Raw genomic sequence first — 22,973 nt, 5'->3', positions numbered from 1 at the left:
CTTTAAAATGAAGATAGTATTCGTTCATACACAAATAAATTGACACTTCCTCACAGTAACGGTATGTCAGATATTATTTACAAAAGTTTGGGCTATAACAGATCGGGATGTCCTAACGATGTAGACCAAGAAGTTCAAAAAAACAATGGGATGACTCCTGGCGACTGCAATGATATTTGACATCAAATGCAACGAGCAGTGTCAGCATCCAGCTCTCCCTGCATCGGGCAATACACTCAGAATCTACACAACTGTTCATCACAGTTACATTCATCGCAAGTCTGGATTATTGTAAAACTGCTTGTTTTCTGGTACAATTAACGTCCAAATTATCCATCAAAAATAGATCCTGTAACTTCACTTTGCCACCACTGAATGTCGCGACGGTATGCGGTACAGAATGAGACAAATCTATTTTTAGTATGCCAAAAAGCCAGGACTATTGATCTTATGTAAATTTACGAAAAAACTGTTACTTTTTTCTTTTTGATTTGAACTCTTGACCCATTGTCTGTGTGAGTGCAGCAGGTATTTTTTGACAAGTATGGGCGTTCGTGTTGCATGCGAATAAAATGCAATGTCGACGACGTAATGCGTATTTATCTTAGGATACTGTATGCCTGTACGGAATCCCAACTTATGAAAATGCTCGATCTCGGGCGCAGAATTTCCAACGTTCGATCTCTCAGACGTCAGTTTTCTGCATTTGGCGCTTAGAGTGATGAAAATACCCAAGTAAGACAACAAAGACACGCAAGTTGATATAATGTAATAGCAATAACCCCCTTCGCAGTCGGGTATAGACTCGACTTTGGTACAATTCGCTCCATATAGCACTCACCCATCGGCTCGTGCTATATGTCGCGCATTGTACAAAATCTCGTGTATACCCTCCTGCGGCGGGGTTATTGCTTAAATATCGCCTAACAACTAAGTTATAGTCTAATAATAGGAAGGTGGGGAGTGAAGTGACCAATGACTGATATACCGTTTAAACGATATTATCGGATAAAATCGATAAAATCGTTTGATATCTAAGTTACAGTCTAATGTTCGAAGCGTTTGGAAGTGGCCGATGCCGACATGCCGTTTTATCGCATAATGTGATATAAAACCCATAATACCATCAAACATCCGAAGTTAGAGTCTAATATTTGAAGGCTTGGGGATCTATCCGATGCCTGACATGCTGTTTTATCTGAAAATATTGGATAAAATAGATATTACCTTCTAACATCTAAGTTAGAGTCTAAAATTAGATGGTTAGAAAGGTCGACGATGCCTGGCATGCTTTTTTATCGGATAATATAAGAACACATAGATAATATCATCTAAAATCTAAGTTACTGCAAGACTTCGGTACATACCAATCAAATGTTATCAGGCCGAGTTTTCTACTTCTGAAAGTTTTTGAAAACCCCTGGAGCAACAATTTTGTAAAAAAACATTGACGACTACCCAGTAGTAGTATAGAACGATAACAACACAATGTTTGATGGCCTCGATATGTAAGGACAGAATGCATGAGTTGTAATTAAAAAAAATATAAAAAAAAGATAAGCCGGCAGAAATAGCAAAGCACGTAAACTTTACGTCGCAGCGTAGTACATTCCCCGGTATGACTACTATGCTTTTACCTTTTGAACCCAACCCACATTTAAATTACTTAATAATAAGCAGCCACCCGTGTGCTGAATAATAATACCCTTACATTCCCCGGCATGACTACAATGTTTTTACCTTTTGAACCCAACCCACATTTAAATTATTTAATAATAAGCAGCCACCCGTGTGCTGAATAATAATACTCTACATTGTTAACATTGCGCCATTACAATTACGTATCAGCAGTACCCGGAACGAAAGACGACTATGGGCGCCGAATGTAAAATAATTAGTTTACACATTTAAAACGTGCATACTGCCTGGATACACACACACACACACACACACACACACACACACACACACACACACACACATAGCACGTATACATACGTACAATTGATACACACACAACATACATACATACATACATACATACATACATACATACATACATGTACGTACGTAGGTACATATGTACATATCACACATACATACATGTTTGTATATGTAGACACATACGGACATACATATATATATATATACGAGTTAACGTACACATGGTATGTGTGAGAATACACAAACACATATACATTCAGTACAGGACATCCAGACGACATTGGTGGAAGGTCGGCTCATGAGACATACCAACATAGGACGCACAATACACAAACACATTCCCACAATTACTGCACACTGTCAACATTGGCGACGATACGTATCACGGAGACACATAGTGCATGCAGATAACTCAAACACACGAGTGAGTTCAGCTTCGCGACACACATGTAAGGGACCGTCTCAGATTGTCGCAGAAGTTCAAGAAACGAAATTTCTTCGTTTAGATCAAAACCCCCTCCCCCCTCCCCCTAAACGAAACTTCAAAAGTGTGAAATGTTATGTCTGCCTGAGAGTACAATGTTGCATTTTGCTATAGCTACTAAAGACATATTCCCCTTGCCACATTACAACATTAAACAAACCGAGGCTTGGTCTGCAATGCCCTAATGCCAGCACTTGCAAATGCAGTAACATCCGAGTAATCGTCATACGGTTCAGGCGATTTACCCACATAAGGATATCCCTCACTCGTTATATAGGAAACCGGTCCAGTTCTGGCCGTTCCAGTATGCATTGACTGTTTGATTGCGTTGTCGCAGACAGTTGCTTTGATTCCTTACACAGAATTTGGGCTTCGGTTATATCAGTCTGTTTACATGGTGGTTTTTCCTCACCAGGTAGACATATAGCTGGAGTCACTCCGGCAAGAAACTTCGACATAGGGGCCCAGGCAAGTTCAATCATATTAAAACGACTATGACCAGGTGAATAACCCTGGTGCATAACAATTGAGAATAAAGAAATCTAGTGGTTAGAGCAGACGCTTATAGATAGCCCATTTTAAAAAATGATACTTTTTGTCTTTGAATAATTTGATGAATGAAAGGTTTAGGATACAATGTTACTATCGGTAAATTGTGTTTGGGGAATGAACGAGATGGAAACAGTTACAAAGTTGTTGGCACGAGTGTGCATTTTTTTCTTTAATTTAAAATAAAACACGAAAAACTTGTGATCACAAAATAAAAGTGCGAAAGTGAAGTTCACTAATTGAATGGAGGTCAACCCCCTCCCCCCCTAAACAAATAAATTTCGCTTTTTGAAACTTCTGCGACAATATGAGACGGTCCCTAAGCTTCGCTACACAAGTGAGCCGATACACATACAATTCAAAGATACAGATATCACTGAGACTGAATGCGCATGCGTTGAAACAGCGACGCATACAAGTGAAGTTTCTCAAACACACAAGTGACTTCAGACACACAGGTGACGGGGGGTCCCACTCATATTCTAGGAAAACTGCAAAACACACAAGTGACTTCAGACACACAGGTGACGGGGGGTCCCACTCATATTCTAGGAAAACTGCAAAACACACAAGTGACTTCAGACACACAAGTGACGGGGGTCCCGCTCATATTCTAGGAAAATGTTCTGCATAACATGCAAGTGAATTCAGACACACGAGTGACAGGGGTCCCACTCATATCGTAGGAAAATGCTCAGTCTGTTTATGTCACCGAAATTGAATACATTTGCGTCTTTGTGAACAGTGGCGTACGGACAGATCGTCCATGTAGCCGACACGAACACGAAGTGTCTGTTACGGCTACCAAAAACTATGAAAAATAGTAAAGAATGAAAGTTTTGCTCTGCCTATAGGGGGACCTGAAAATATTTTGATTCCCAACAGTTTGATGTCGTCCAGTGGTTCTAATGTTAGTATAATTAAACAAAATCTAGAACCGTTTTTTTTTTTGCATTTTATGTCTTTAATCAAAATGCACGGCACACATAGGGTGTGTTGGCAAGCTGAATACTGGACAACTCAACATGCTGTAGGGAGTAGAACAAGAACGCAATTGTATAAACTAAACAAAATATTGTCAAAATAAAAAGTTAATACAACTACTGCCCTGCTACTACATACTGGCAGTGACAGTGATATATGTAGCTCTGACTCTGATGTAGTAGAAAAAGAAAATCCTCCCTGGAAGTAAATTCTGAACAGTCCCTAAAAATAACTTTGTTTCAAAGGTCAATACACTTAACAAGATTAGTCGAACGTGGCTAATAACAAACAGGAAATCTGGTCACATCGCAAACACAGTTCGCTACACGCGAATTTCATGGTACGGCATTCTTAATCGAGGAAACACCGTTGCCCCAACAGATCTTCGCCACCGACGCGCTCTAGGGCAGGACCAGGCAAAGGCGTACGGAATGTTTCGTAGATCGTCGTCGGATGGCAAGTGACTGACACTGTGAGGCCGAAGGCCGAACTTCGGTACTGTATAAGGGAATATTATACAGTACCGAGGTTCGGCCTTCGGCCTCACAGTGTCAGTCACTTCCCATCCGACGACGATCTACGAAACATTCCGTACGCCTGTGGGACCAGGCATGTACGCGAACGACAGGTTTTGTATGCGAAGGTCAACGGACCACCGTGACCCTGCGATTGCAGACGCACATATCAATTTGCAAGAACTCTACACAATCGTATACTGTTTGCTTGCAGGCCAGTGGACCAACTCTACATTGTAGTATATACGGACAATACTACGACGATGTATATGATAAACTCCGGCACGTCCCGCAATACTATAGCCACGTCCTGGCTCCGCGAACTGTTCTGGCTTTCGGCCCTTTCGAAAATCTATATCACAGCAAGATACGTCAACATGAACATTAATCTTGCGGACTCGCTATCGCACTTACGCGAAGTCAAACATTACTTCAAGGCCGTGGACATTCCACGCACTCGTGCACTCCACCCAGTACTCAGGCTACACCCCATTACTCAACTGGCTACACTAATTACGCAACTAGAACACCAGCTAACAAACGAAGAAACACACCAGTGTTCCCAACAAAGCCCGTATATGAGAACACAAGCTATAAAAACAGCAATGTGCAAAAAGTGTAAACACATAGAAAGGACAAAACCAATGGAAACTATTCCCACAACAATGGATAATCGCATACAGAAGAAATCCAAACATACGCGATGCACTGATACAGGCCAAAGTCCACGGCATTTTTGTATTAGGAACATGACGATCCAAACATAAATATTCTGGCTTCATTGCTAGAAGAACAGGAGATCAACAATATCGACGTGACATAAAACAAAAAAGATATAGACCGCACAAGCGAACAAACGAAGAAACAAGAAAACACTAGTCTTCACAACGAAAATTATAGCAACAATATATATAAGAACACAAGCTATAAAAAGCAGCAATGTGCGAAAACTGGGAACACATAGACAAGGACGAAACACTAAGCCTGAATGAAATATTTCCACAACAACCGATCATCGCATACAAAAGAAATCCAAACATTAGCGATATACTGATACAGGCCAAAGTCCACGGCATTTTTGTATTAGGAACAAGTCAATGAACGAACGAACACATGACGATCCAAACATAAATATTCTGGCTTCATTGCTAGAAGAACAGGAGATCAACAATATCGACGTGACATAAAACAAAAAAGATATACATATATCTTAGGCGACTGAGGAAGAGACCGCTCTGGTTTCGAAACGTGGGGATAAAAAAAGAGTCAAGGTTGTCAAAGACACATCTGACTACGCCCACGTCTCGCCATGGCTTATTTTAAAATTAACGATTCGTTTGTTAATTTTCACACTAACAGCCAAAACATTTCAGACACTAAACACACCAAAGCACATACAAGACGAGATGAGTGATGTGTGAAGCCACTTTCCCTTTATTACACTTCAATTTCGGTAACATAAATAGCTAAGCATTTTCCTACGATATGAGTGGGACCCCTGTCACTTGTGTGTCTGAATTCACTTGTATGTTATGCAGAGCATTTTCCTAGAATATGAGTGGGACCCCCCGTCACCTGTGTGTCTGAAGTCACTTGTGTGTTTTGCAGTTTTCCTAGAATATGAGTGGGACCCCCCGTCACCTGTGTGTCTGAAGTCACTTGTGTGTTTGAGAAACTTCACTTGTATGCGTCGCTGTTTCAACGCATGCGCATTCAGTCTCAGTGATATCTGTATCTTTGAATTGTATGTGTGTCAGCTCACTTGTGTAGCGAAGCTCACATGTGTGTCGCGAAGCTGAACTCACTCGTGTGTTTGAGAAATCTGCATGTACTATGTATCTCCGTGATACGTATCGTCGTCAACGTTGACAGTGTGCAGTAATTGTGGGAATGTGTTTGTGTATAACTTTGTGCGTCCTTTGTTGGTATGTATCATGAGCAGACCTTCCACCACGGTCCCTCCAGGAGGGACTGTGCTTCCACCAATGTCTTCTATATGTCCTGTAATGAATGTATATGTGCTCGTGTATTCTCACAGATACCGTGTGTACGTTAACTCGTATATATATATGTCTACATATACAGACATGTATATGTATGTTTGTGTGTATGTATGTATGTATGTATGTATGTATGTATGTATGTATGTATGTATGTATGTATGTATGTATGTATGTATGTGTGTGTATCAATTGTATGTGTGCACGTGTTATGTGCGTGTCCGTGTGTGTGTGTGTGCGTTTGTGTACTAGTACTATCGAGACCATGTAGTAAGGAATTCACGTACTTATCGAGACCAGACTTGCGTAATAAAGCCAAAAGCCCTGGCTTTATAATGTTAGCCTTCCAATGGCCTAAGAACTGCCTAAATAGTGCTTACTAACGTTTTTATCGACTGGCCTCATTTTTCTACGCACCGGGGAAAATGAGTGTGAAATTTGTGTGTGAGGTGCGTGCCTCGCCAGGATCTACGCACCCGTAGTTTGCCTGAACGAGCGCCACCATTCGACAACGGTGATGTCAACACGTCCGCCATATTGCTATACTGCTTGCAAGCGTACAGTTCGACACGTCTGGGATCTGCCTCTCCTGCGCTGTGTGGTGTGCTTGTTGGACACGTCGTAGGTCCAAAGAGCTTCTTTCGTTACAGGTTAGTACAACCATCATATTTAACTTGAACTAATGTTGTAAATTTCGCCGATTTTGCTTTTTTAATTAAATATGTGCCACCAGCTCTCAACCAGCGATCGATGACTCCTGACCAGCGCGATCAAGTTTAGTAGGGGTACAATTTCGGTGAACAATTTTGTCAGAAAAATAACTGAGTTTATCTCATTTTTGTCCGTTATAGCAAAGTTTGATACCCGATGTGTATGTCTATATACGAGGAACTGCTCGATGTTGCATGGTCATCATTTGAGCACAGTTCTGTGACAGAACTAGCTTCTAAATATAGGACAATGCGCGCGACATTGGCACTTTGCATCAAAATGCAGACAACTTTGCTTCGGTTCATTCTGCGGCTATGTCTCAACTTGATGCAGGAGTTGCAAGCATTTTATATGCTTGCTTGCAGTGTTAATGTCGTCGGTTTCGATAGACACCAAGCCCAGTTTTCAACATTGTCATATTGCCAGTACAGTCTGAGTGTTTTGTCTAAATTTGCAGACAAATGCCGATTTGTATGTGGTCGATGTATACTCTGACTTAAGCAATTACCATGTTGGACTAAATCACATTTATTTCTATGCAATACACTGTACAACTCAACAGATTTGAAACTAAAGTTGAACAGTATTTACAGGGGTTTCGTTAAAAGCCGGCCACCGGTCATACGGCCGCCTGTTATTACCTGAAAAATCGTGTAATTGTTGTGCTTCCTACAGAAATGAATAGCTAGTAACAAACAGCATGTTGCCAAAAGTTTACAATGATCTGTATCCTTAATGCTGAATTACTTGTTTTTCAACACTTTTGGGTGTTTTCAACGAAAATTTTGTGTTCATTCGTTCGCATTTGTCGATCGCGCAATGCCTCGCTAAGCTTGAAGATGTAGGTACCGATAGTACCGCACGGAATCACAGGCGCTCCTTAGCTGGGTCGTCTGCCAAGTAGATCGATTTTCGGATCGATCTATTGATCCCGTAGTCGATATGCCCGCCACTGCAACCTAAATAGGTTAACCTAATTAGGTTGCAGTGGCGGGCATATCGACTACGGGATCAATAGATCGATCCGAAAATCGATCTACTTAGCAGACGACCCAGCTAAGGAGCGCCTGTGCACGGAAAACGTCAATACAACGTACACAGCTGGTTGGAGGTTAGAGGTCATTGAGCTTGTGCCATAACGCAACATTGCGTTGGCCATGAGATGTGAGTGAAGTGATTCATTGGGTCGAAATGGAGAAATACAGACGGGTTGATGACGAAAGGTACAGTTTATGGCAATTTCTCAGATCATATTGATACTTATGCGGCGTTTTATGAATATTTATCAGGAAATGTTTCTTCTGAATGCATCAGCATTCGCCCCTACAGCGATCCACTAGCCTCGGGTTGTAAAATGTAAACAACACCTTGGCATTGGTGGTCGACGTTCGCTCTCGGATTTTAATGATTTTCTTTATGTTTGACTTGCCTTAACTCCGTGGGCATATAAATATCCAAACTGAATAAATGAAGGTGTAAACTTCAGCAGACTGTGACGTTTAGCGGTTGGCTGTAGCACAGTCGTCATACACGGCAATGCAGGAAGTCCGGAAATGGAATAAACCGGCCATGGCTGCTATAGCCTGCACCTATCGCTAAAGTTCGAAGACTGCTTTCCTGCACCAAAAGCCGCAATAATTCATTCAAAAACCCCCGTATCGATGGCTTCCAATACATCTCTAAATTCATATCTTGTATGCTTTTTGTGTTGAAGACGATGCATTTTGAGTGTGGTTTCCAAAAACGAACACTTTCATAAAACGAACACTTTTTTACAACAGCTGCCGTTGATGATTTTAAAGTAGATCCAGGCTGTCTAATGTTGGTCCCTGATCCTTTGAAAAATGTAAATAAAGTAGAAATGCGGAGCGACTGAGGGCTAGTGTACTAGGGTCAAAGTCAAAATTCATAGAAATTTTCATTCTGTTCTACCAACAATCACTTGAAATGACTATTTCAGTGGTGAACCATAGAGGAAAACTGCATCAATGTTGACCACCAAGTTTTCGGAGGTCACACTAGTGCTGCAAAGCTGTAAGTCTTACATTCCTCTCACAGTTTATTGCTAGGAGTATCCAGAAACAATATATTATCCTCAGAGATAGATATAGCAGTTATCTAGTAGTACACATCTTGTCTGTTCAATCATAGTCCCTCCACTTTGGTTTAATGTCAGTCCTTCAACCCCACTCCAATCTACCCAAGTGAGGCGTTCCTTTGGATAGACAATGTCTCTCTTTGTTTTACTGTTTACTGCTATGATTATTGTGATTAAGTCTGCAAATGTTGCATAACATCTCATTGTACAAAACTCTGACAAAACTTCATAAGTTCAAAAAATGCAATAATTGTCATGTTATCAGCAGTAATTGTCATTTCTTGATTACTCAGTTTGTAATTCTGTCAAAACTTACAGTCAGTCAGTCACTCATGCACTCATTTCAAGTTGTGAAAATACTGAAAATTTTTCTAGTGGATTTTACTGGGCATCCAACATAGACCAACGTAACACGAGTAGCAGCATAGTGGAATGGTTCCAGAACAAGATGTCAGCCCACTATTCACCCCTATGGACCCTGACCTCCACAAGAATTACACTCTGACAATGACAATTATTTTTGACCACCAGAATTTTGCAATTGACCACCAAAATTTGAATCTGGTGGTCAAACTTGACCACCAAACAAAAAAATAAATTTCGAACCCTGTTTGTAGATGATCATAATGACATATTTCTGTAAGCAATGCTTGAAATAAAACTTGTAACTTACCGTTTGTGGTTGATGAACTGTTTTGTCCAGTTTGTAAAAAGCTAATTTGGAACCGTGTATTGGTGGGTGAGGGGTGGGGGTACGTACCAAACATCCACATGTTTGCTGGTTGGTATGGCTTGGCCCCCTGTAATTTTCATATGGCCCCCTGTTTCAAAACTTAGTGAAACCCCTGCATTGTCTTTTGCAAAATCTTTGTTAACATCACCATGATTGCTATAATACAAGAGGTCCAATTGATGGCTTTAAAATATTGGTTTCACAAAGTCTGTTGTTGAAAGGGGTATTGACATTGAAATTGACAGTTTATAGAGCTCAGCTGATAGATAGCACACAGCCATCTGTGTTTATACAAGAGATGAAGTATACCGGTATGTTCACTGCGGCCCAGCAGCGCCCTGTTTTGTCCAATGCTTCGTGGAGCGCGTATACCTATATTGGGGTCATGACTGAGGTCATTTACCGTAGTTACTGTAAATCAATATGGCGGCGCCCATGTTAGTCATCGCTACAGCGTCAAGCGTAAGCTACGCAACGCAAAGTTTGAGCTTATGAGAAGCAAGGGCGATTTCCATTGTGACCTACCGGTACATGGCCTTTTCGATGAACTAGATGCCAATGTTGACCCTGCAATCAAGAAACATGATAAAATCACAGCTGACAAGGTAAAGCTCCGCCAGATAGAGGTGTACCCAATATTTGAGTGTGAAATGAGACATTGGCGATCAGCAGTGACCCAGAAATTGAAACCCTCTTGCTCAATGCGGAATCCATGGAAGGGAACCTTAGCAGAAATATCCCAGCAGAAGTGTTTGAGCTCATTCGGCTGTATTCAACCCGCAATTCAATGCGCATTGAAGAGTCTGAAACACCGTGTACAGTAACTCTGAAATTTACCTGGTTGAACAAAGTCAACTATCCTTGGCCGTGGAGCCCGCTACGAAAATCAGCAGCTGTTACTGAGGTCAGTAAAGGTTCAGTGTATGGAAGTTATCTGTACCGATGACAAGCCCATGATCGTGCGGTATAGGAAGACATCAGAAACAGCGACGATCAACTTCCACTATGGCTGTTGGAACAAACATGGGGTTCCTCAACATGTTTGAATGGTGAATTGGTGAATTGTCCTGGAGAAATTTTGAACTGCTGAGGTTTGACGTTCTTGTTCAAGTTTTGAAATCATTTCATAGCTGTGAAGAGTTCACATTTTTTGGCCTTTTTTCAAAGCATGAAATCAGCAGATGTTTCTGCACATGTTCAATCATACAGAAATAAAAAAAAATTGATATTCATCAAAGTTTGTGATCTTTATGACTTTGCTTGAAAGTTAACTGTGGCATACAGTAAATTACAGTCCATATTCCTTACATACAATGGTGGTTTCAGAATGAAAGGCATCCTAAATATTAACAAGATAACTTGTCAATAAAAAACACTACATGCATTTATTTCTTAACCATTGGTCAAACATGTATTCGAGTATCACCTCTTTGAAAGCTCTGCTGCAATGTTCAACTCAGCAAATGAAGTGAACTTTTGCAGTCCCATGAAGAAATTTTTTTTACACTAAATTTTACAAATTCAGACTTTACAATTCCATTAAAATGCGGCCAAAATATTAAAATTACATTACTTCAAAAACCTTTGGATATAGGCTCAGCAGTGATTGTGAAACTAATTATGATCTCACGTAATTCTAAAAAATTGAAATTCTTTTATATATTTATCAAAGCACAAAGATCATTCTCAGACAAAAACTGAATTCAATCTTACACTTAACTGTTTAAAAATTTCATTCTCAGCTGTTTATGATTTTCTAATAATCCTACAAAATGTTTAACAATTAGCTTCTAACTTATATAGGCAAAACTTATCAACATCTTTGTATACCTATTATATCCATTCAAATTTACACTGTGAAGGCATGCACAATTTTGCATCCAAAGCTCATCACTTCAATGTATTTTTCAGAATTTTACTTATTTTCCCACTCACTGCAGACCGTTTAATTTCCCCCATAAATTTGCTGCTGCAAATTTCACAAGATTCAGAGGAACACTGCTTCTCATTGCCACAAAAACAGTAACTCGGGTCATCATAATATCTGTCTGGAATATATTTGGCATTCTCTATGGCTTTCAATCCCATATGACCCCCCCCCCCCCCTATAATTATCAGAACAGGGGTCTTGTGTGCGTAGCCAATACAGTAGTACGTATTCATGCCTGAATATGAGAGACCATCTGTTCTGGGGTGTTGATTTACAACTGTATTCAAGTAAGCGCAAATGCTTGGCTTCTCTTCCCTCCATTGTATAAGACCCAACCCCATATTGAACTTCCTTTGTAACCTTCTGCTTTTTGCATGAAGCACTGTACTATATATATATATATATATATATATATATATATATATATATATATATTATATATATATATATATATATATTATATATATATATATATATATATATATATATATATATATATATATATACAGTGTGTGCATGAGAGAGAGAGAGAGAGAGAGAGAGAGAGGAGAGAGAGAGAATTATCTTACCTCGGGATATATATATATATATATATATAATATATATATATATATATTATATATATATATATATATATATATACAGTGTGTGCAAGAGAGAGAGAGAGAGAGAGAGAGAGAGAGAGAGAGAGGAGAGAGAGAGAATTATCTTACCTCGGGATATATATATATATATATATATATATATATATATATATATATATATATATATATATATATATATATATATATATATATATATATACAGTGTGTGCATGAGAGAGAGAGAGAGAGAGAGAGAGAGAGAGAGGAGAGAGCGAGAGAGAGAGAGAGAGAATTATCTTACCTCGGGATCCTGCCTGAACCTGTCTGTTTTCTGACTAAGTAACACACAGCCCTGCCATGCACAGCAAACATACATACATACATACATACATACATACATACATACTAGCTCTGCATGGCAGGGCTGTGTGTTACCGGCGTTATGTGGCCTCCCACCACAGCCTGTGGTGGGAGGCCGTATAACGACGGTAACACACAGCCCTGCCATGCACAGCAAACATACATACATACATACATGCATACATACATACATACTAGCTCTGCATGGCAGGGCTGTGTGTTACCGGCGTTATGTGGCCTCCCCGTGACCACAGCCTGTGGTGGGAGGCCGTATAACACCGGTAACACAGCCCTGCCATGCACAGCTAACATATATACATACATACATACATACATACATACATACATACATACATACATACATACATACCCCCGGTACATACATATTAGCTCATGACGGGACGCTTGCATCTAAAAAACAGTGCACTTTTTTGAGCTCTTTCTGCACTGATAATATGCAATCTACAGTAGTTATATCAGATATAATCAGACATTACATAACGCTTAGTCAACAACTTCAGATACCAATAGCTTCGCTGGTACTACTTTATGCCATTGCAAGGTATTGTACAGCGAAGCGGCACAAACTCAGTCTCGTGTAAACCTTGACAACAGTATTATCATTTCAGGACATCGGAATTTGTTCCTACTTTTATTAATTTGAACTAAAATATGGCGTGTAGTATATTTATAGGTCCTATTCTGTGAAAATTAGGGTACAATGTTCAAAGAAGTTCAAGGCGAACGATTATCTGTATGAGTGAAGTGTGTAAGGCAAAGATGTCTGCCCTGTACACCCACTTAATTGCTATCTCTAATCACATATTGCAAACAGCTTACGAGATGGCAAATAACTTTAATTAGGAGCTCCATACCCCTTCAAACCCCTATTTCAAGTGGTGAATGTGCATTGAATATGCATTGTTTTTAGATGGAAACGTCCACTAATGTCTGCATGGCAGGGCTGTGTGTTACCGCATTATACGGCCTCCCACCAGAGGCTGTGGTGGGATGAGACATAACGACGGTAACACACAGCCCTGCCATGCACAGCATACATACATACATACATACATACATACATACATACATACATACTAGCTCTGCATGGCAGGGCTCACTGTGTTACCAGCGTTATGTGGCCTCCCACCACAGCCTGTGGTGGGAGGCCGTATAACGACGGTAACACACAGCCCTGCCATGCACAGCTAACATACATACATACATACATACATACATACATACATACATACATACATACATACATAACATACATACTAGCTCTGCATAGCAGGGCTGTGTGTTACCGGCATTATGTGGCCTCCCACCACAGCCTGTGGTGGGAGGCCGTACCGGTATAACGCCGGTAACACACAGCCCTGCCATGCACAGCTAACATACATACATACATACATACATACATACATACATACATACATACATACATACATACATACATACATACATACATACACATACATACATACACACATACACACACATACTACATACATACATACATACATACAAAACATATACATACATACATACATACATACATACATACATACATACATACATACATACATACATACATACATACATACATACATACATACATACATACATACATACATACATACATACATCGCATCCCACCACAGCCTGTGGTGGGAGGCCGTATAACGCTGGTAACACACAGCCCTGCCATGCACAGCTAACATACACACATACATACATACATACATACATTTAGTTGTGCATGGTAGGGCTGTGTGTTACCGGCATTATGTGGCCTCCCACCACAGCCTGTGGTGGGAGGCCGTATAACGCCTGTAACACACAGCCCTGCCATGCACAGCTTACATACATACATACATACATACATACATACATACATACATACCCCTGGTACATACATAGTAGCTCTGCATGGCAGGGCTGTGTGTTACCGGCGTTATGTGGCCTCCCACCATAGCCTGTGGTCGGAGGTCGTATAATGCTGGTAACACACAGCCCTGCCATGCACAGCTAACATACATACATACATACATACATACATACATACATACATACATACATACATACATACATGTATACATACATACATACATACATACATACATACATACATACATACATACATACATACATACATACATACAAGGAAAAAAAAAACATGCTTTATGTTTCATGAAGCGATATGAAGTATTAAACTTTCATCTCTATGTTGTAAATAACCAAGGTTGCTACTATATAATTGAATCGTCAGTTATATTTAAACCTTTATATAGGTGACCGTCAACCTGTAATAACTAATGGAGCTGAAGTTTTTCATATTGCCGTTGGTGCAAAGAGGGATACTACGCCGCACTGACAGGCTGAACTCAAACTCAAATAATTGCATGTTTCACACAGTTCATCGATCAAATGCGAGGTGTTTGCCGGGAAAAAGAGTCCCTGCACATACCGGTATGTCATTATCCATAATCGCTGCCATTAACATAGTATATTTCCCAAGGGACACACGGCGACACGCGTATGCATGCAGGTCTGTAAGCGCATATACGCGTGGCCATTTCGACGCGAGCACAGTAATCAAGATATGAAAATTCTTTCAGGTTAAGTTTTTTTATTTCTCTATTTAATGGCGAAATTTTAGTGTCCTTGAGTTCATTTGGGAATTTAAAAACAACTGTTGGTTTCAGAATTTGAATTTCGGCACTCGCGTTATAAAAACAACCATCTTTTCTACAGTTGGTGAAATCGATGTGTAATCTGCCATAGCCGTCAATGGGGTAGCAATATTCATTGACTGCACGGCGAAAACGGCAATTTCAGCCTGACTTGATTTCAACAAAAGTTATCAATAGTGATTGAAATTATAGTTGTAAGGATCAGAAATTATCAAACAACAATCGTATGATTTTAAAATTTTGAATCATGGCATAAAACTATCAATTTTAAACGGTTTTCTTGGGAAGGTGGTTGTTGCTATGAAGTTAGCGCTTGCCTGGTAACCGGCAATAGCAGTGAGAAATAGTGACATTTGGCAACCTGCCGAATCGAATATTGCCAGATTTGTCAAGGGAAAGTACATGTAGTTAACAAACTCTTTGAAGTATCAATGTAAATATACATACCTGGCTTCAATAATTATAAACACTCACAACAATCGGAGTCGTTTTTGCTTCCGCTGCACGACAAGTGTGGCCTAATTAATATTCATGAGCCAGAAAATAGGGGGATGTTTACATTGGACAAAGAGGGTGCCTCCTGGGCCAACGTGGCTCCTTCTAACTTGAAGTTTATTTTTGAAGAATATTTCTGTGAAATCCATCAAGAAATGTAAATACTCAAAACTCCTTGTTTAGATATGCTTTGTTTCAAATTGAAGTAAATTTGTGTGATTGTATTTTTGGGTCATTTTCTCCCATTTTTGAGCAAACATCTCTGAATCCTATTGACTGATTTTTAATGCAGTTCACCATGGGCTATGTGACCCAGTGCCACAGTTATTATACAACAACTCTGATCATATGGGAGTGACACCGTCTTATTGGCGGTATTTTTAAATGTCCTCTAGGGGAGGCTGTTACCCAATACAGTCATTTCCACCAACTTTGAATCATAGGGTTTCCGTAAAATCATAAAAAACGAATGCTTTTGCTGGGCTTCTTAAACGTCCTGTAAAATTGAATCATGGGAAAAATGGCTCCATTGAGCATGTCACAGGTCTAAACCATTATATAATCTTGCAGGTAAAAACACTGAAGACCTTGTGACAGTTCAATGACCAAATGCCAAAGGAAAAAAAACTAAAGACACAGGTCCTATTAACTGTAATGTGTATTAAGCGGACCCTCAATGCAAACAAAAGATATACAAATACACAGTGTTCAGCTTGTGAATTCAAAGTGTATGTGTGTAGAATGCATTGTTACTGTTTACATTTTAATTTTAGTCCGGACTAAAATTTATTTATCAATAAACAATGTTCATTATACACATATGAGCTGTGCTGATAAGCTATATAGTGGACATTTCTACATGATTTATACGTTTAACAATAAACTAGTTCAGTAAATACCGGTATACAGAACAAAAATGCTGAAAATCACCAAAAGTTATAGCTACTGTGGCTGTAAATCTGTTTCATGGCTGAAAGGCATTTCTTTTGCCAAAAAATAGCACTGTGTCTGACCGTTCACCAATGTGCAGTTTTCTGGGTACAGAAACAATGTGAGTTATAAGTGGTTTCCTTGGGATTCTCTGACAAAATGTAAGCACCACACTAGCCTTTTTGGAAGAATCTGAATAGAATGATATCATCCAGGGCTCCAATAATGTACAAAGTTTAATAGAGAAGTATTGTTGTGATGAATGCTGTATATTACCTGAGATATCTCCCCGATATGGATGGGGATAATTACAGTCACCAGAAACTTCATTTGGACAATCTCACATCTGATAGAATTACATGTGTTGTGAATTTGAATAATTCTGTGTATGTTGTAGTCTATTCAGTTTCTGTTTTTCCAACCACGCTAATTCAGCTACCCACTTAGGCCAGTACTTTCTCACTGATTTTGCTTTTTTCTCGGGAAGGCTATTCGCAACCTTCCTGTGCAGGTTGACAGTGTAGACACTGTATTGGATGATGTCTCCTTGTCTGAATCCAGTGTAGTTATCATCCGGTTATTACAATTTGTCATCCCGATACTCCGTTCAGAATTAAGGTATGTATAAATGTTTAATTTGATTGTGTTAATTAATGAGTACAATGAAATGAAGGTAAAGTGATATCTTAAAAAAACTCGCATGATTTAGTTAGATCAAAATTTTTTGGAATAACACATGTTTGTTAAAAGGTATAATTTTATGTCATTGTTGTGAATAATAGTAGTGACAACTACAGCGACACATAAATAATATTTCTATCTCACTGGAGTTTCCTCATATAATTAAACAACTACAGTTATGTGTATAAAAACACCATGTAGGGTTTAGGGTTAATTGAATATGTATGTAGGCCTGGTGTGATGTTCAGTACTGTATGGTCACACACATCTTGACTTACACAGCATATAGAGATAATGAGATTGTGTAGGCCTGGTGTGATGTCCTATGTGGACACACATTTTGACCCCCACATTAAACATGTAGAGATTAAATTAGATTTGCGTAGGCCAGGTGTGATGTCCTATGTGGATACACATCATGATTACACAGTATACATGTTCAGATAATTAATAATATTGTGTAGGCCAGGTGTGATGTCCAATGTGGACACACATCTTGATTACACAATAAACATGAAAGATAATTAATGTTGTGAAGGTTAAGTGTGATGTCCTGTGTGGCCACACATCTTGACCCTCACATTAAACATGTAGAGATTAAATTAGATTTGTGTAGGCCAGGTGTGATGTCCTATGTGGATACACATCTTGATAACACAGTATACATGTACAGATAATAAATAATATTGTGTAGGCCAGGTGACGTCCTATGTTGAAACACATCTTTACTCACATAATAAACATGTATAGATACTTAATATAATGCTGTGTAGGCCAGGTGTGATGTCCTATGTGGACACACATCTTGACTCACACAATTAATAAACATGTAAAAATAGTTAATGTTGTAGGCTAGGTGTGATTTCCTATGTAGACACACATCTTGATTACACAGTTACCATAATTGATGTTGTGTAGGCGTGGTGTGACTTCCTATGTGGACACCCCTTTACTAACATTATAACATATAGATATAACTACATTTGTGTGTAGGCTTGGTGTGATGTCCTTTGTGGTCACACATTTTGACTCGCACTGTAAACATGTACACATTCCTTTTGTGTTGGCCAGGTGTGATGTCCTATGTGGACACACATCTTGATTCACACAGTAAACATGTATCTAGAAATTACATTTGTGTAGGCCTGGTGTGTTGTTCTATGTGGATACACACATTTTTACTCACACAATAAACATTTTACAGATGGTCAGATTTGTGAAGGCTTGAGTTGATATCCTATAACCATGACTGCAAATTCAAAATACAGGACAGCTGGAGAGATTGTAGTGTTCATTTAGATAGTTGTGTCAATAAGTGCATATATGAGAGACCATGACTGCATATTCAAAATATGGGATAGTGGAGTGATTGTCGTGTGCATGTGGATAGTCATGTGGATAGTATGTCAATAAGTGTAGATGAGAGACCATGACTGTACATTCAAAATATGGGATAGTGGAGTGATTGTTGTGTGCATGTAGATAGTTATGTCAATAAGTGTAGATGAGAGACCATTACTGTACATTCAAAATATGGGATAGTGGAGTGATTGTTGTGTGCAGGTTGATAGTTATGTCTCATAAGTGTAGATGGAGAGACCATTACTGTACATTTAAAAATGGGATAGTGGAGTGATTGTTGTGTGCATGCAGATAGTTATGTCAATAAATGTAGTTGAGAGACCATTACTGTACATTCAAATTATTGGATAGTTTGAGAGATTGTAGTTTTGTCAATAAATGTAGTTTAGGGACCATTACTGTAAATTCAAAATATGGGATAGTGGAGAGATTGTCGTGTGCATGTAGATAGTTATTTCAATAAGTTTAGATGAGAGACAATTACTGTACATTCAAAATATGGGATAGTGGAGTGATTGTTGTGTGCATGTAGATAGTTGTGTCAATAAGTGTAGATGAGAGACCATGACTGTACATTCAAAATATGGGATAGTGGAGAGATTGTAGTGTGTATGTGGATAGTTCTTTCAATAAGTGTAGATGAGAGACCATATCAGCACATGCAAAATATCCGATAGTGGAGTGATTGTAGTGTGCATATAGATAGTTATTTAATAAGTGTAGATGAGAGACCATGACTGTACATTCTAAATATTGGATAGTTAGATTGATTGTTGTGTACATGTAGACAGTTATGTCAATAAGTTTAGATAAGGGACCATGACTGTACATTCAAAATATGAGATAGTTGGATAGATTGTAACGTGCATGTGGATAGTCATGTCAATAAGTGTAGATGAGAGACCATGACTGTATGTTCCAAATATAGTTAGTTGGATAGATTGTAGCGTGTATATGGATAGTTATGTCAATGAGTGTAGATGAGGGACCATGACTGCACATTCAAACTATGGTATAGTTGGGGTGATTGTCATGAGTATATGTGGATAGTTATTGTCAATAAGTGTAGATGAGAGACCATGACTGTACATTCAAAATATGGGATAATGGAGCGATTGTTGTGTACATGTAGATAGTTATGTCAATAAGTGTAGTTGAGAGACCATTACTTGACATTTAAAAATGGGATAGTGAAGTGATTGTTGTGTGCGTAAAGATAGTTATGTCAATAAGTGTAGATGAGAGACCATGACTGCACATTCAAAATATTGGATAGTGGGATGATTGTTGTGTCAATAAGTGTAGATGAGAGACCATGACTGTACATTCAAAATATTAGATAGTGGAGTGATTGTTGTGTGCATGTAGATAGTTATGTCAATAAGTGTAGATACTGTACATTTAAAAATATGGGATAGTGAAGTGATTGTTTAGTGCATGAAGATAGTTGTGTCAATAAGTGTAGTTGAGAGACCATTACTGAACATTCAAAATATGGGATAGTGGAGTGATTGTTGTGAAGATGTAGATAGTTGTGTCAATAAGTGTAGATGAGAGACCATGACTGTACATACAAAATATGGGAACGTTGGAGTGATGTACGGTAGTGTGTATGTATATAGTTTTGTCAATAATTGTAGATGAGAGACCATGACTGTACATTCAAAATATTAGATAATTGGATAGATTGTAACGTGCATGTGGATAGTCATGTCAATAAGTGTAGATCTACTAGATGAGAGACTGTGACTGTACATTCAAAATATTAGATAGTTGGATAGATTGTAGCCAGTATGTGGATAGTTATGTCAATAAGTGTAGATGAGGGACCATGACTGCACATTCAAACTATGGGGTAGTTGGAGTGATTGTCGTGTGTAGGTGGATAATTATGTCAATAAGTGTAGATGGAGAGACCATGACTGCACATTCAAAATATTGGATTATGGAGTGATTGTTGTATGCATGTAGATAGTTATGTCAATAAGTGTAGATGAGAGACATTACTGTACATTCAAAATATGGGATAGTGGAGTGATTGTTGTGTAGGTGTAGATAGTTGTGTCAATAAGTGTAGATGAGAGACCATGACTGTACATACAAAATATGGGATTGTTGGAGTGATGTACCGTATGTGTGTATGTATATAGTTTTTTCAATAATTGTAGATGAGAGACCATGACTGTACATTCAAAATATGGGATAGTGGAAAGATTGTAGTATGTAGGTGGATAGTTATTTCATAAGTGTAGATGAGTGCATATCAGCACATGCAAAATATCTGATAGTGGAATGATTGTAGTGTGCATGTAGATAGTTATTTAATAAGTGTAGATGAGAGACAATGACTGTACATTCAAAATATGGTATAGTCTGATTGTTGTGTGATGTAGACAGTTATGTCAATAAGTTTAGATAAGGGACCATGACTGTACTTTCAAAATATTAGATAGTTGGATAGATTATAGTGTGTATGTAGATAGTTGTATCAATAAGTGTAGATGAGAGACCATGACTGTAAATTCAGAATATGGGATAGTGGAGTGATTGTCGTGTGCATGTAGATAGTTATTTAATTAGTGTAGATGAGAAACCATGACTGTTCATTCAAAATATGGGATAGTGGAGTGATTGTTGTGTGCATGTAGACAGTTATGTCAATAAGTGTAGATGAGGGACCATGACTGCACATTCAAAATATTAGATAGTTGGATAGATTATAGTGTGTATGTAGATAGCTATGTCTCATAAGTGTAGTTGAGAGACCATGACTGCACATTCAAAGTATGGGATGGTTGAGTGATTGTAGTGTGCATGTAGATAGTTATGTCATTAAGTGTAGATGAGAGACCATGACTGTACTTTCAAAATATTAGATAGTTGGATAGATTGTAGTGTGTATGTAGATAGTTATGTCAATAAGTGTAGGTGAGAGACCATGACTGTAAATTCAAAATATAGGATAGTGGAGTGATTGTCGTGTGCATGTAGATAGTTATTTAATAAGTGTAGATGAGAGACCATGACTGTTCATTCAAAATATGGGATAGTGGAGTGATTGTTGGGTGCATGTAGACAGTTATGTCAATAAGTGTAGATGAGGGACCATGACTGTACATTCAAAATATAAGATAGTTGGATAAATTATAGTGTGTATGTAGATAGTTATATCTCATAAGTGTAGTTGGGAGACCATGACTGCACATTCAAAATATGGGATGGTGAGTGATTGTTGTGTGCATGTAGACAGTTATTTCAATAAGTTTAGATAGAGGACCATGACTGTACATTCAAAATATTAGATAGTTGGATAGATGGTAACGTGTATGTGATAGTTATGTCAATTAAGTCTATAGATGAGAGACCGTGACTGTACATTCAAAATATTCGATAGTGGATTGATTGTCGTGTATGTGGATAGTTATGTCAATAAGTGTAGATGAGGGACCATGACTGCACATTCTAACTATGGGATAGTTGGAGTGATTGTCGTGTGTAGGTGGATAATTATGTCAATAAGTGTAGATGGAGAGACCATGACTGCACATTCAAACTATTGGATTATGGAGTGATTGTTGGGTGCATGTAGATAGTTATGTCAATAAGTGTAGATGAGAGACCATGACTGCACATTCAAAATATTAGATAGTTCGATAGATTGTAACGTGCATGTGGATAGTCCTGTCAATAAATGTAGATCTACTAGATGAGAGACCGTGACTGTACATTCAAAATATTCGATAGTGGATGATTGTAGCCAGTATGTGGATAGTTATGTCAATAAGTGTAGATGAGGGACCATGACTGCACATTCTAACTATGGGATAGTTGGAGTGATTGTCGTGTGTAGGTGGATAATTATGTCAATAAGTGTAGATGGAGAGACCATGACTGCACATTCAAACTATTGGATTATG

At 38.7% G+C, this 22,973-nt stretch overlaps 1 protein-coding gene and 1 long non-coding RNA gene across 4 annotated transcripts in view; both read left to right on the top strand.

The window, feature by feature from the left end:
- Positions 1–22,973, top strand: part of LOC139143895 (TNF receptor-associated factor 2-like) — a 125,424-nt gene that overhangs the window by 29,520 nt on the left and 72,931 nt on the right. The window lies entirely within an intron of this gene.
- Positions 6,932–22,973, top strand: part of LOC139143894 (uncharacterized) — a 58,606-nt gene continuing 42,564 nt past the window's right edge. Inside the window, exons 1-2 of one of the 3 annotated variants that reach the window (XR_011554686.1) lie at positions 6,932–7,126; positions 17,501–17,631. This is a non-coding gene — a long non-coding RNA (uncharacterized lncRNA). Of the gene's footprint in view, positions 7,127–8,259; positions 8,411–15,305; positions 15,365–17,500; positions 17,632–22,973 lie in introns of those variants that run through there. The other 2 variants (XR_011554685.1, XR_011554687.1) reach the window with 2 other exon arrangements.

Source organism: Ptychodera flava, chromosome 11, assembly GCF_041260155.1.
Source record: "Ptychodera flava strain L36383 chromosome 11, AS_Pfla_20210202, whole genome shotgun sequence".
Taxonomy (NCBI): Eukaryota; Metazoa; Hemichordata; class Enteropneusta; family Ptychoderidae; genus Ptychodera; species Ptychodera flava.
Note: the sequence above shows the minus strand (reverse complement) of the source record. Positions and strands in the feature narration are given on the sequence as shown.